This window comes from Xenopus laevis, chromosome 7S (genome assembly GCF_017654675.1).
Source record: "Xenopus laevis strain J_2021 chromosome 7S, Xenopus_laevis_v10.1, whole genome shotgun sequence".
Classification (NCBI taxonomy): domain Eukaryota; kingdom Metazoa; phylum Chordata; class Amphibia; order Anura; family Pipidae; genus Xenopus; species Xenopus laevis.
Genome location: NC_054384.1, coordinates 86,902,847 through 86,918,689, shown reverse-complemented (window position 1 = coordinate 86,918,689; position 15,843 = coordinate 86,902,847). Strand labels below are relative to the sequence as shown.

The following is a 15,843-nucleotide window of genomic DNA, read 5'->3' as shown; positions in this document are numbered from 1 at the left end:
TGTTAACTTTTCTTTTCCAGCCCCTAATTTGCATATGCAAATTATGGTTTGGATTCGGTTCGGTATTCGGCCGAATCTTTTATGAAGATTTCCCAAAAAGTGGATTCGGCGCATCCCTAGTTAAGTGTTGCAGAAATGTGTCAACTTTATAAAAAAAATACCAGGAAACAAATATATTTACTTATAATCGGGGACCAAAAGAAGGAAAAAACCAAAATGAACCAAAAAGTGAAAAAAATTAATTTATATTAAACATAAAAGGTCGGTTTATTCACTCAGTACCTATGTTATAGTTAAAACAGCTTGCCGTATTGTTATTCTATGTAATAAATGACCAGAGTTTAGTCTAATTTAGTCATCCATATCATATTTATTATACAACATGTGGATTATATAAAATGTTCCTTTCTGTTGTTGATATGACTCCTGGTATATTTTAATGTGGTATGGCCTTTTAACCCTACAGGATTCATATTGGGATATGCTGAGGATATTGTGTGGCAAAAAAAATGTAGAGAAATGCACAACTTCCTCTGAATGTTTGCTGTAATTTATATAGAGAGAGTCTTATCTCCATAAGCAGCGGTGTTTAATAGGGATACCCTAATAACCATGCTACAAAAGTTGATTCATCACACACTTTGATTTAGTGATTTTAGTAAAGAAGTAGCTGAAATTAGACATTGTACCCACTGGGATTGAAGTGACAAAAGGACCCAGCTGAACAGTTAGAGAGACCCTACAGAGACCCACCTAGAGTGAGTGACTGAGAAAAGACAAAAATGATTAATCAGTATCAGTAAAGCAGAGGGGGCTAAGCTTGTAGGAAGGAAGCTAAGGACTTATTTGTACTGTCTATTCTGAATACAAAATCATTTTCCATTTATATTATATTATATGTATGGGACCTATTATCCAGAATGCTCAGGACCTGTGGTTTTCCTGATAGGGGGTCCTTTAGTAATTAGGATCTCTATACTTTGTCTACTTAAGTATATTTCAAATATTAAAGGGATACTGTCATGGGAAAAAAATTTTTTTCAAAATGAATCAGTTAATAGTGCTGCTCCAGCAGAATTCTGCACTGAAATCCATTTCTCAAAAGAGCAAACAGATTTTTTTATATTCAATTTTGAAATCTGACATGGGGCTAGAAATATTGTCAATTTCCCAGCTGTCCCAAGTCATGTAACTTGTGCTCTGATAAACTTCAATCACTCTTTACTGCTGTACTGCAAATTGGAATGATATCACCCCCCTCCCTTCCCCCCCCCCAGCAGCCAAACAATAGAACAATGGGAATGTAACCAGATAACAGCTCCCTAACACAAGATAACAGCTGCCTGGTAGATCTAAGAACAACACTCAATAGTAAAAACCCATGTCTCACTGAGACACATTCAGTTATATTGAGAAGGAAAAACAGCAGCCTGCCAGAAAGCATTTCTCTCCTAAAGTGCAGGCACAAGTCACATGACCAGGGGCAGCTGGGAAATTGACAAAATGTCTAGCCCCATGTCAGATTTCAAAATTGAATATAAAAAAATCTGTTTGCTCTTTTGAGAAATGGATTTCAGTGCAGAATTCTGCTGGAGTAGCACTATTAACTTATGCGTTTTGAAAAAAACATGTTTTCTGATGACAGGATCCCTTTAAGTAACCCTGATAGAACTGTTTTTCTTATTCATCTGCTCACTATTTTACTGTTCGCCAGCCCATAGCAAGTCTAATTAGTAAACATCCGAGTGTTCATTGGTGGTATAGATTTCAATGCACTGTGCAGTATTGCTATTAAAGATGGCTATATACAGGCTAGCTGGTCTGATATGTGACCAACAGGCCCATGGGCCAAACGGTTAGATATTGTATAATTTTAGGCTGAATTGTCTTTCTTCTCTCTAACTAGCTTTCACGCACACTTTGTTCAGATACTAAAAATATATAATAGAATAATAGAATACGATTCCATGACAGATGAATCATGTTTTGCCCTATACGGTGATTATTTATTAAAGTCAAAATTTTTGCTATAAAATCCGACTTTTTAGTGAAAAAAAGTGCAAATTTTTCTGAATTTATTAAACCCAGAGGGTGTTAAAAGTCCGAATTAAAAAGTACTCAACTCAGACCTGCTGAGTTCATGTAGAAGTCAATGGGAGAAGTCCTGAAGCTATCCTGATCTATGCTGGGTTAACCCAATGATTTCGTTGTTTTCGGGCAAAAATTGGAGTTCTCGGGCATCAAATCTGAAGAAAAATTGTACGATTCAAATTTTTGCATGATTTTTTTTTTAAATATTAGGTCTAAAAGGAAAAATCCGATATCACCATGATCTGAGATGATTTGTTACCTTTGTATTTCCTAGATGAACGCATAGCATCGGAGGAGAAGGTTCTCATCTGTGAGAGTTCTGACTGCTTTGACAAAAGAAGAGCAGCCAAAGTAAGCAAATAATCTGAAATAATGTCCCTGTATTCTTTTCCTTTTCAGCATTTATCTACAAATTTAACTACAACTACAAATGTAGTTCATTTTCCTTTATATGGGTCTGTGCTGCGCATCATCTTTCATTATATGGTACAAGCCATACGCAGCCATTCCCATACACTCTAATTGAAATCAGCTACCAATAGTACGTGATAGTAAGTGATGCTTACTCTGGTATAAATGTGGATACCATGACCCATAAAGGACAACCTTCAACAGAGAAACTTATTTGTCCCAAACCTTGCAGTTGCACCAAAGAACACTAATAAAATTATAAGTGCCATCAAAGTGGGAGACTCGGTTTTATACAAAGGCTCGTATTCATTAAAAAAGATGCACTGGATACAGAATTAACTGAATGGACATTTAAGGAGTAATTTATGTTTAATGATTTGTTTTACTATATACTGTATGCATATGAAACTTTAATTTCCTGCACTGTACCTTTATGGATCTAAATAATTGTATTTTTATTTTGCTAGGCGGATGAAAGATATATCATTGTAATTATGCAGCTGTACAGGAGGGAAATGTCTGGAAAAAAATGTCTGATGAAAAAAATGTGCGTTTTAGATTAAAATCGATTATTGCCTGACTGATAAATTTTATAGCTAATTAAAATGTTGGCACAAATGTTGATAAAAGCTTCTGCATGCACTTTGTATTTAATATGCTGCAACATTATGTAACTCTTTATAAAGGACAAAATCATTTATTCAATTGGCGCAATAAATGCAGCTAAAGTTCTGAGATTTCGAATCAATGCTTCAATCCAACTATGAAGCTGTAAGAAAAATCCCAGCATTCCAATTAATATTCACATAGCAGCTACGGGGAGACTGGGTGGCTGCAAAATGATGAATTATTAGCTTAGACTTAAATACAGTATTCCATTTGAATATTCTACTGAAAATAAAAGTCGCTGCAACCTTGGAAAAACATTTTGCTTAATTGTGCCTGTAGGGAAATCCACATGCTAGACATTATGTTTTCTCTCTTTGGCAGTAACCAGACATAGGCGAGTGTTCCATTACTGTGATTGATCTCTCACAAGGTTAAAATCGAGAGGAAAACTTTTATTTTTTGATAGAGAATCAAAACAATGACCTCTATGGGCAAGGCAGAGTCTACTGCCAGAATAAGAACAAAGGGACTACCTAGCAGTATTAATTATACACTGTACGGGGCACATTTACTAAGGGTCGAATATCGAGGGTTAATAAACCCTCGAATTCGACCCTCGAATTAAAGGATTTTACTTTGATCAAAAAAAGCTTAGAAAACTGATGGGGAAGGTCCCCATTGTCTAACATTGTACCTCGGTAGGTTTAAACTGCCGAAGTATGTAGTCAAATTTTTTTTTTAAAGAAAATCCAAAATATTTTTGCAGAATTTGTGTTCAGTCAAATCCTCCTACACTTTAAGAAAGTCACACCAAAAATCCTTGTATTAGAGCTTTCTTGATAATGGGTTTCCAGATAATTGACCCAATACCTGTACAGGCAAATTAAACTGAGGTCCTGACGGTAGAGGAATGTATTCACGGGCTGTAAGATGAGTTCTAGTCTAGCAGGATACCCGATAGATCTGTCCGAACTCTGACCAGATTTCCGTTTGAGAGGTGGTAGGACTGGCCCCTTACTTAGACCAGAGGATGATGCATACAACAGGTTTCTTACTGCTTTCAATGCATAGCTCCATCTAGTCTTTCTTTCTTTAACGGGACTAGTTAATTGCTTTGTGTACAGACAAGTCCCTGTTGCTTTTCATAAAAAAAACTACATGTAGGGGCATATTTACTTAGCTCGAGTGAAGGATTAGAAGGAAAAAAACTTTGAATTTCGAAGGTTTTTTTGGCTACTTCGACCATCGAATTGGCTACTTCGACCTTCGACTACGACTTTGAACTAAAAATTGTTCAACTATTCGACCATTCGATAGTCGAAGTACTGTCTCTTTAAAACTTCGACCACCTACTTCGTCACCTAAAACCTACCGAGCACCAATGTTAGCCTATGGGAAAGGTCCCCATAAGCTTTCCTAGCAATTTGTGATCGAAGGAAAATCGTTCGATCGATGGATTAAAATCCTTCTAAACTTTCAATTCGAAGGATTTAATTATTCAATTGAACGATTTTTCCTTTGATCGTTCGATCGAAGTAATTTCGTTAAATCCTTCGACTACGATATTCGAAGTCGAAGGATTTAACTTCGATGGTCGAATATCGAGGGTTAATTAACCCTCGATATTCGACCCATAGTAAATGTGCCCCGTAGTATTTAATGATCAGTGTTGCTGGTATTATCATTAGGAAGATGCATAACAAGCTGCTTTTGGACCAGTTCTAACATTATTTTTATAGAATTACTTTAGCAGATCTTTAGCTTTGTTAATTGGCTGCTTTGTTTAAAAATAAAAGAAGAAAAACACCATATATTTCTGTGGTTCCTCATTAAACAAAGTTTTTAAACCATTTAATAGTCATCTTTGATATTGATTTTTTTTTTTTAAATATGGGATAAGCCCTACCCCAAAATATCTACAAATAAACATATAACAGATTCCTGTGACTTCATTCATGGATTTGGAAAAAAAGAGAGGAGAAATTGAAAGGAAAATTTCTCATTTTGCCCATAACAGCTCCTATTCTGTGGCTTTTCTGCTATGCAACTAGTCGGACCAGCAGAAGATAAATGGAGTGTTAAAGGGTATGTGCAAGCCATAAATGCACCACACATTTGGAACATGGAAAAATACTTAGGGGGTTGTTTATCAAAGTCCGAATTTATCTCAATATTTTCTGCTACAAACTCCGATCAAATCCGTTCAGGTTTTTTTACGCTTATTTATTATTACATTTTCCCGAAAATTTGCTTTGCGGGTAAAAATCAAATTTTCACAAATTTCAAGATTTTTTCGGAATTTTGAAAATATAGTGCATAGTGGAACAAATGCAAACAAAGCATTTACCATTGTGTAACCCCCCCCATGTCCAAGTACTGACACAAAGCTCTTTATCAAAATTACAGCAATACCCCAGATTTCCAATATAACATCTGTTTTGTTTCATTAAAGCAAATTGTACTTTGTTCAGATTACACTGTACTGGAATATTATTACAAATTCCTTTTCTTCATATGCCAACTCTGCTTAATGGGCCCTATTCCAAGCCGACTGATTGGCACCCATTTTCTTACATACACATAAATATAATAAGGAAGGGAGCTTTATACCCAGGGGTTCTGTTTACTGAAGTGGGACGACTCTGGCAACTTTTTTGTTTTAGTAAAATTGCAATAAATTTGATGTTAAGACTATTTTACCAATTTATTTAGGTGCAATTGGAATAAAATGCATGGTGATGTATGGCAATAATTATGCAAACATAATTGATTAATATCTTCTTTAATTCGTGGGTGGTGGATAACCTATTGGGAAGTAATCAGGTTGTACTCGCACACCCTGGCCTTCTAGAACCTAGGGCACAGCAATGGAGGAATCGGCGTCCCCACTTCCAACGGACCCAAGAAAATTCACTGGCACACAGGTGATGCTACAGGATAAACCTTGCTAATTTATTAAGTGTATTGCAGCCTGGCATTTAAGTTGGATAACCTGGCATTACTGTACATTTTGGATTCTAAATTTACTGAGCCATATACTTTCGTATCCATCAAACCTTAGCGTGGCAATGATGGAGCTCATCCGGTATCGCGTCTCCTCGTGATCGCTGCTTTTTATTAAAGAACATATATTATTAATATGTGCTTTAATAAAGCCTATTCGATATTAGAATGGCTCCTTTGTTATGGTCAGCGTTCAGAAGCGAGGGAGACATTGTGCCATATACTTTCGTATATAAGAGGCCCATTTATCAAAGGTTGAAATTTCAAATTCATGTGAATGTTAATTATAATATTGTCATAATTAGACTGGGAGGTTATTTAAGAAAAAAATTGAATGTCTAATATTCGATCAAATGGTTCCCACTCGAACATTTTTTAAAAAAAATAGTTTGAATATCAGGAAGGCTATTAACATTTCCAAATGGCTCAGTGGACCTCTGACATTGATATTGAATTTGGACTGTTTCAGTGGTCGCGGTGTGATAAATCTCACATTCAAATGGACTGTATGAATTTTGACACCAAATTTTATTTCGAAAATTAGAATTCGAATTTACTATTCGACCCTTGCCTCAAGCGGTAGCGCCAGACAGGATTCCAGGGGCGGCAAAAAGCCGCTCCTGCACCTTTAAGAGCCGAATTTCCGGTTTTTAAACCGGAAATTCGGCTGCGCTATTGCGAGAGAGCGCAATTGCGCTCTCTGCAATCGTGTTCCTGCCTCCCCTCGCCGACAGGTAAGTCAGTGCGGGGGGCGGCAATGCAGGAGCCACCTCAGGCGGCTCCTTCCCCAGAAATGGCGCTGCACTGAGATATGCAGTGGGTTCTGACCTGTGATGAACAAAGTTTTCAGCTAAATTGTTTTTATTTTTTTCTAATTTTAAGAGAAATGCTATCACATAATCTGTTTGTATAGTGGATTTCTTAGTAATGTCTGATTAGTACTGTTAACTGATCACCCTGAAAATATCTTACGAATATTTAAATAAATTGACTTTTTTATTAATGTGCAGTTCTGATATAAAGGAGCACTAACCCTGTAACATTGTATTGTTTGAGTTTGTATATAGTATATATTCTACTGAACTCGATAGTATCACTGGGGAGAGTTGCAGTTTATCTGGAACACACTGAGTAATTGTATATCTAAGTTTAGCGGGAATTGGGTAAAGCTTGACTTATATATAAAAAAAGAAAACATTTATCAATATATACAAATGTATAACATTTCCATTTCTACACTTTTAATGACCTCAGCCATTGCAAATCTGTTCCAAGAAAGCCACCATCTGTACCAACAAATGTTTTCTGTGTACAGCGATACCTCCCACAGGGCATCTGCTCTGAAAAATACTGAGACATAGGCATCATTACAGAAGTACATTGAAAGAAGATCATGGGCAGCATAGCAACACTTCTATAGAAATGCATAGAATGTTATATATTGCATAAGCATAAGAAACAGATTTCGAGGTGTTTTCAAAAGTGGGGGGGGTTTTTTCAGCCAAGAATGCTCTCCAACACTAGAATAATATAGTGGAATATAAGGATAATGACAGGATATTCTAAAGAGGTGTGAATTTATGGAATAAGCCGTAATTAGGTGCACAGAATATTTTTGTAACTTAACACACATCCTGTTTCTTTGCTTAAAGGGCATGTAAAGGCATAAAATAAAATCCAATTTTTACTTTCTTTAATGAAAAAGAAACCTATCTCCAATATACTTTAATTAAAAAATGTGTACCGTTTTTATAAGAAACCTGACTGTATGCAGTGACATTCTCCCTTCATTTACTGCTGTGGATAGGAATTGTCAGATGGTCCCTAACTGCTCTGCAGGAAAACAATCGTACATGAACAACGGGGGAGGCCCTGCCTTACTTCCCAGACATGCAGAACTCAAGCAGCTTTGTTTGTTTCCCTGTAGAGCAGTAGGTGACTGTGTAGAGATTTGTAATGGAATTTATTTTAGCCTTTACCACCTTTCTGTTTCCAACTCCAGCTGTAGGGACAAAGATCATGGAGCCAGATTAAAACAGATAAACTATTTGGAGGATTATTTTGCTGCAGCAACTGGTTCTGCAGAGTTGGAGAACGTTTGTATTAAACAATAGAAAAACTATAAAATCCCAGTGCACCCCAGTGCAGTCTGCTTATTCTGATTATTAATCAGTCTTCCTGTATCGCCTTCTATTATTGGACTTGTGCTGTTTTGATCATTTATGACGATCATTAAGTAGCCCAGACCACACTGAGCATGTGCACAGTCTTGGTCTTGCAAAGATGTTTAACAAAGTTACAAGTGACCTTCTTTGGCCAACTTTGAAAGCATTAATCATTTTTTCTGTGTCATTGCTGCCAAAAGCATAAAAAAGCATATTTTTTGCCATTGTCTGCACTGCTGGTTCTGACTGCATGTTGCTATAGTCAGGTCCTGTCCAGCCTAGACTCTAGTTCCCAACATATCTGTCAAGACAAAGAATCCCAGCTATGCACATGGCATTGTGGGAAATGAAGTCTTGGCTGGAGATAAATTGCTTGCTTTTAATATTTTATATTTGGGATTATTAGAGGTGAATCCAGGTTATGAGGGCATTTTAAAGGGCTTGGTAGAGGGCTAAATTAAGTGGTGGTTTCGTACATAAATATGATAATATGAAACTGGTGCTATAAGAACTCCCTCTAAGCCTACATGTGACCCATATACCTTCGCTTTGATCCATACAGAATGTACGACACCACATTATATGTCAGGGCTGATACTTTATTAAAGGGACAGTTCACCTTAAAGTTAACTTTTAGGGGCAGATTTACTAAGGTTCGAGTGAATTTTCGAAGTTAAAAAAGTTCGAATTTCGAAGTAATTTTTTGAATACTTCGACCATCAATATAGGCCACATCTGAATTCAACTTTGACTTTGATTCGAACGATTCGAAGTAAAAATCGTTCAACCATTCGATAATCAAAGTACTGTCTCTTTAGAAAAACTTCGACTTCAATACTTCGCCAAATTAAACCTGCCGAAGTGCTATGTTAGCCTATGGGGACTTCTAGAGCATTTTTCTACGTTTTTGGCATTCGAAGGAAAAATTGTACGATAAAATCGTTCAAATCGTACGATTCGAAGTGCGATCTTAGTACGATTACTACGATCGAAATACGATCGTCCAATGCTGAAAATCCTACAAATTTGAATTCGAATTTCGTAGGATTCAATTAGATGGCCGAATTTCAAAGTATTTTACACTTCGAAATTTGACCCTTGATAAATCTGCCCCTTAGTATGTTATAGAATGTAAAATTCTAAGAAACTTTTAAATTGGTCTTCATTATGTATTTTTTTTTTATAGTTTTTTAATACTTTGCCTTCTTCTTTTGACACTTTCCAGCTTTCAAATGGGGGTCACTGACCCCCATTTAAAAACAAATGCTCTGCAAGGTTATTGCTACTTTTTATTACTCATCTATTTATTCAGACCCTCTGCTATATATATTCCTGCCTCTTCATAAAATAAATGAATCATTGCTAGGGTCATTTGAACCGTAGCAACGAAATTGCAGAAATTGCAAGCTGAAGAGCTGCTGAATAAAAAGCCATATAACTCAAAAAACACAAATAATAAAAAAATGAAAACCAGTTGCAAATTGTCTCAGAATATGACTCTCTACATCATACTAAAAGGCAACTGAAAAGTGAAAAATCCCTTTAAAAGCAAATGAGGGCACCATGGGTTTGAATTTCATTCTAACCCAAACAATGAAAAATTTTGTTCTCTTTATCAGTCGCATAGTGGTCTTCCTCAGTATCTTCATTTAAATAAGATATCTGATTACATAAGAGACAGTTGTGTCGTACTGTAGGGGGCAAATTTAGTTAAGGTCGAATATCGAGGGTTAATTAACCCTCGATATTCGACTGTTGAAGTTAAATCCTTCGACTTCGACTATCAAAAAATTGATCGAACGATTAAATCCTTCAGATCGTTCAATTCGAAGGATTTTAATCCATCGATCGAATGATTTTTGTTCGACCAAACAAAGCTAGCAAAGCTAGCCCTTCCCCATAGGCTAACATTGACTTTGGCAGCTTTTAGGTGCCGAACTAGGGGGTCGAAGTTTTTTCTTAAAGATACAGTACTTCGACTATCGAATGGTCGAATAGTCTAACGATTTTTAGTTCGAATCGTTCAAAGTCGTAGTCGAAGGTCAAAGTAGCCCATTGATGGTCGAAGTAGCCAAAAAAAACATTCGAAATTCGAACTTTTTTCCCTCTATTCCTTCACTCGAGCTAAGTAAATGGGCCCCTAGGTGTAGGAACTATTTTCTTATGACATTCAGGCAAATTTAGGGGCAGATTTGTCAATGGTCGAATTGAAAATTAAAAAAAATTTGAAGCTATTTTTGTGTACTTCGACTAGGGAATTCAATTCGAATTTGAAGAAAATTCAAATATTTAAATGTTTTAGCCTATGGGGGAGCTCCTAGAACCTATTTGGAGTCAATTGGAGGAAAAAAAGTTTTTTGTTTTTTTTTTAAATACTTTGAATCGAATACGATGTTACTTTGATTCGAATGATTGAATACAGCCTATTCACCTGCAAAAAGAAACTTCGATTTTTTTATTAAATTGCGGTTGGTCTTTTTTTATAACAATTCTGAAGTTATGGGAGTTCAAAAAAACTCCCATTACTTCGAAATTCGACCCTTGATAAATCTGCCCCTTAATGTAAGGTGTATTGCAGTTGTTATGTATTTAGAATTTGTTTAAATGTATGCAATATAATATGTGGTCATGGTTTTAAAAATAGTGATGGAAAGGGGATATTGCAATGTTCTCAAAGTTTTTCTGACACATCCTGGGCTTTAGCTCAGCTGTGAATGATGAAGGTTAGCATTTGTTCGGTTCCAGCTCATTTTGACTTCATGGTCCACTGGATTCTATTGGGTTCACCAAAAACTCAGTGTTTATAAAGTCAGTTTTAAATTAAGCATGCAGTGTAGGACGGGAACAGAACTCTTAAACAAAGCCCAGTTTATAAATCACTTGATTATTGAGTTCTGTGTCAATTGCATAAGCTCACATCATCTGGACTGCCAACATAAATCAATCCAACTTGAGTTCAGAACAAGAAGCCAGCCAGGCCACCTTTACTGTGCAAACAGTATTATGGATTTATTTCCAGACCCCCACATAGAAGCTGCTTTTGCCTGCAGAATCCTAGTTATTTAATATATGCGCCTGGGCCATAACTATAAAGATGTCAAGGCTTAAAAACAGGGTCTTGATGTAGGAAAAATAGAAGCCATGCTTTGATAAGTGTGCATCCAATCATGACACTGATTTACTGATAAAACTTGTTAAATAGCCACAGCCCTTAAAGGCTCAGTACTAGAAAGAAAATGTTATGCTCTTTATTGATTTCTGTAGATAGAACCACTGAGTTGGGAATGAAATACTTGTAATGAAAATGTTTCCACTGAGATACAATTGGCTTTAACAACTTGTTGAACGTCTGCCATGATGACTAGAGTTTGTGCCTGAAATCCAATTCCTGATAATGAGCTGAACTGCTTAAATCTTTGGTGGCAGAATGTTCCGTGCCTGTGACCAGCTATGTTTAGAATTTGCTTTCAAAGCTGGTCAGATTGGTTAATTAGGATAAACTTGAATTAATGAATCCAATTTTTAAGCTGCAGGCGAGTCAAAATGAAATGAATGTTAGGTCACCTGCCCAACATAGTTTCAAGGTGTGTGTTGCACTCCTCACACTCCTGGGGGCAGATTTATCAAGGGTCGAAGTGAATTCGAGGGAATTTTTGAAGTAAAAAAAATTAGAAATTCAAAGTAATTTTTTGGATACTTCGACATTCGAATAGGATACTACGACTTCGACTTCGAATTCGATTCGAAGTAAAATCATTCGAATATTCGACCATTCGATAATCGAAGTACTGTCTCTTTAAAAAAAACTTCGACTTCAATACTTTTTTTTTGAAGTCGAAGAAAAATCGTTCGATCGATGGATGAACGATTTAACTTCGACTGCAAATGGCCAAATTTGATGTAAAAAAATTTCGATATTCAAAGTATTCCAATTCGGTGGTCAAATTTATACCTCGGTGGTCAAATTTATACCTTTGAATGTGGCTCACAGGTAAAAAAAAAGGTTGGGGACCCCTGCTTTAGACCATCAAGCACCTATAAATATTAAACACAGAGGGAGGAGATGGTGTCATCCTCATTATTATAAATTAAACTAATACATATAAATAATACATATCAGTCCCTGCATAAAATCTTCGATCCTTGTCTCTTTTCACACATACCATGGTCAATGTGAACAGGAACCATATGTATTATATTTAAAAAAAATATTTAAAAAGTTATTGTTATTTAGTCAACATTTCGATTCAATTTCGACTCTTTGGGGCCAATTCACCAAGCTCGAGTGAAGGATTCGAAGTAAAAAAACTTCGAATTTCGAAGTGTTTTTGGGCTACTTCGACCATCGAATGGGCTACTTCGACCTTCGACTATGACTTCGAATCGAACGATTCGAACTAAAAATCGATAGTCGAAGTACTGTCTCTTTAAGAAAAAACTTCGACCCAATAGTTCACCATCTAAAACCTACCGAACTCAATGTTAGCCTATGGGGAAGGTCCCCATAGGCTTTCCTAAGTTTTTTTGGTCAAAGGATAATCCTTCGATCGTTGGATTAAAATCCTTCGAATCGTTCGATTCGTAGGATTATTCCATGGATCGTTCGATCGCACTATTTGCGCTAAAATCCTTCGACTTCGATATTCGAAGTCGAAGGATTTTAATTCCCAGTCGAATATCGAGGGTTAATTATCCCTCGATATTCGACCCTTGGTGAATCGGCCCCCAAGTGTGTCTTGAGAAAGGTTCCCTAAGTGGGGCAACTTGTACAGTTGTACACACCATACACAGAAGCAAAATCTGGGTTCTAGTACAGTTATGCTCAGGATCTAGGGTTTTCAGGATAACAGATATTTCCGTAAATTGGATTTTCATACCAGTCTACATTCTAGTCTACTAGAAAATCATGTAAGCATTAAATAAAACCAATGGGATGGGGTTGCTTCCAATAAGGATTAATTGTATCTTAAGTTGAATCAAGTACAAGGTACTGTTTTATTATTACACAGAAAAAAGAAATCATTTTTAAAAATCTGGATTGAATGGATAAAATGGAGTCTATGGGAGACGGCGTTTCGGAGCTTTCTGGATTACAGCAATTAAGTATAGCAAATAAAGTATTAAAATAATTGGCAAACATAATATATCTACATGAATATCCTGTAAATTATATCCATAATGATGTTACAATCGGTGGTTTGTGATGTAACTTCTGTCACATGTAGGGTTGCCACCTTTTATAAAAAATTTTACCGGCTGTTGGGGGCGGGGCCTCAAATGGGCGGGACGTGATGTCAAAAGGGGCGGGGCCACGCAACGGAGACCCGCGGACGCTAGAAGAGGCAAAAGAAAAGGTGAGTTGCAGGGGATTGGGGGCAGGCCGAGGGCTCCTTTTGATTGTATTACAAATTTACCGGCAGCTACATTGCCGGTAAATTTGAAATACCGGCCCCGGCCTTGGCAGGTATTTTACCGGCTAGGCCGGTAAAATACCGGCCGGGTGGCAACCCTAGTCACATGACTTACTGCGTATTTGTGTATAATAAAGTACCCTCTGCTGTATGTACGTACGTGCATGGTCATGGAACTCCATGGTGACTTATTATATCCTTATATTTTATAATATTATAATAATAAATTAATATAAATAATATTTTTAAACTGTCACAGACACTGAGCTTAAACAGATATTTTTTATCAGTAAATGCACAATATGAGACCAACTACCCAAAAAAGAGAAGATTTTTTTTACTTATTAGAGTAGACAGAACACATCCCAGGTCCTTGTATGTATGTAGGTCATTGCTGCTGAGCTTTATCTTTTTAGGAGTAATAGCAATGAGCCATGAGTTCTCAGAATAGATGATTCCAACAGATAACTAGAGCATTTCTTTTTTTTTTAATGCTAATGAAACTGGTGGGGGGCATGACGTGACTCATTCCTCTTCTGGCTGCAACACAAGTGAGCTAACTTTGCAGGAATAGAGGCCATTTTCCAACACTGAAATCCAGGATTTGTTCCACATATTATGTGAAAGTTTTTTTGTTTTTGTTTCTGTGTTTTAATGGAAAATTCTAGTCCTCAGATTCAAGGATATCAATACGCCTTTCTCTAACTTGGATTGTGCCAAGTCTGAGATGGTGCAGAAATGTCAATGATATGTTTTGGTTGAAGTGGAAGTTCACAGGGTGAGCTTAGAAAAAACAGCTGAAAGAGAAGGTGTAATGCAGTAGTGCCAAGATAACACATTGCCATGGAAATTGTAGTTTTATTAGTCGATGCAGTTTGAATTTGCCTGCTTCAACCATTTTCATAACTTGAACCCATTGAAAATAAGCCCCTTGATTCAATTTAAGGCTCAACAAATACAGGTATGGGACTTGTAATCCAGAATGTTTGGGACCTGGGGTTTTCCCAAATTTTTAACGCTTATATCTTGTCCACCTCTTGTTGAAATTCCACCCATAATTTCCCCTCACTTCATCTTTCTTCTTCCCGTTTCCTTTTTAAAGGGGAACAAACATGAAAAAAATATTTAAGCTTCATCTTACTGAAACAAGAATCTTTCTTAATGTCATCAGTTCAAAAATCTGTAATGTTGAGATATTGAAATTACTCTTTATTACCCCTATCTCAGCATTTGTCTCTCTTCATGGAAGGTGTCTGATTTTGATTGACAGGTCTAACACATCCTTTGGGGGCTCCCTTTTCCTAGAAGAGGTATTAGCTCACACTTTTTTCTCTTTGTTTTCAGTCTATTTAAAATACGTGAACAGCAACCTGAATTTGTGTGTCTTTTTAATGTCTGCTCTCTGTCCTCACCATTTCTTTTGTTTCCGGTCCCACCAAAATTAAGTCTGATCATGCTTTTATCTGCTTAATTAATCCTACCTCTTAACCATTCTTTTTTTGGAAGAGATAATTACGATTTTGAGACAGAGTCTTACGCTAAGGCCACACTAGGCGATAGCGCCGCGATTTGACTCACGGCGACTTTTCGCCGCGACTTTTAAGCCGCAATCGCTGGGGAAACTTTTGCGCTGGCGTCTATGGGGAATCGCGAAAAATCGCCAGCGTAAAAACACACGCGGCGATCTTTTTTCTATTGTCGCTCGAAATCGCCTAGCGAGGCAATTTCGAGCGACAGTAGAGAAAAGATCACCGCGTGTGTTTTTACGCTGGCGATTTTTCGCGATTCCCCATAGACGCCAGCGCAAAAGTTTCCCCAGCGATTGCGGCTTAAAAGTCGCCGCGAGTCAAATCGCGGCGCTATCGCCTTGTGTGGCCTTAGCCTTAAGGTGGCCATAGATGAAAACATCCACTCGTTTGGCGACATCGCTAAACGAGCCGATTTTTCCCTGATATGCCACTAACGGGCATGGCTATATCGGGGATAATCTGAACGTTCGGCCCTATGGCACAAAATCTTCGGGCGGGTCCGGGTTAAACTCTTCTGCTCTCCCCGCCTGTGACCTAACAGTTCTGGCTTCGAGCTTCCGGTGCTGGAATTTACAGACTTCCAACCGCCCCTTTTGTGACATCACTGCGGGGCGGGCGCGGGTC

At 37.2% G+C, this 15,843-nt stretch overlaps 1 protein-coding gene across 1 annotated transcript in view; it reads left to right on the top strand.

Annotated features, from left to right (window-relative positions):
- Positions 1–2,372: 2,372 nt before the first annotated feature.
- plekhg5.S (pleckstrin homology and RhoGEF domain containing G5 S homeolog) overlaps positions 2,373–15,843 on the top strand; it is a 183,895-nt gene continuing 170,424 nt past the window's right edge. The window contains exon 1 of the mRNA XM_041571485.1: positions 2,373–2,442. The gene's annotated coding sequence lies outside the window, so the exon portion shown is untranslated. The remainder of the gene's footprint in view (positions 2,443–15,843) is intronic.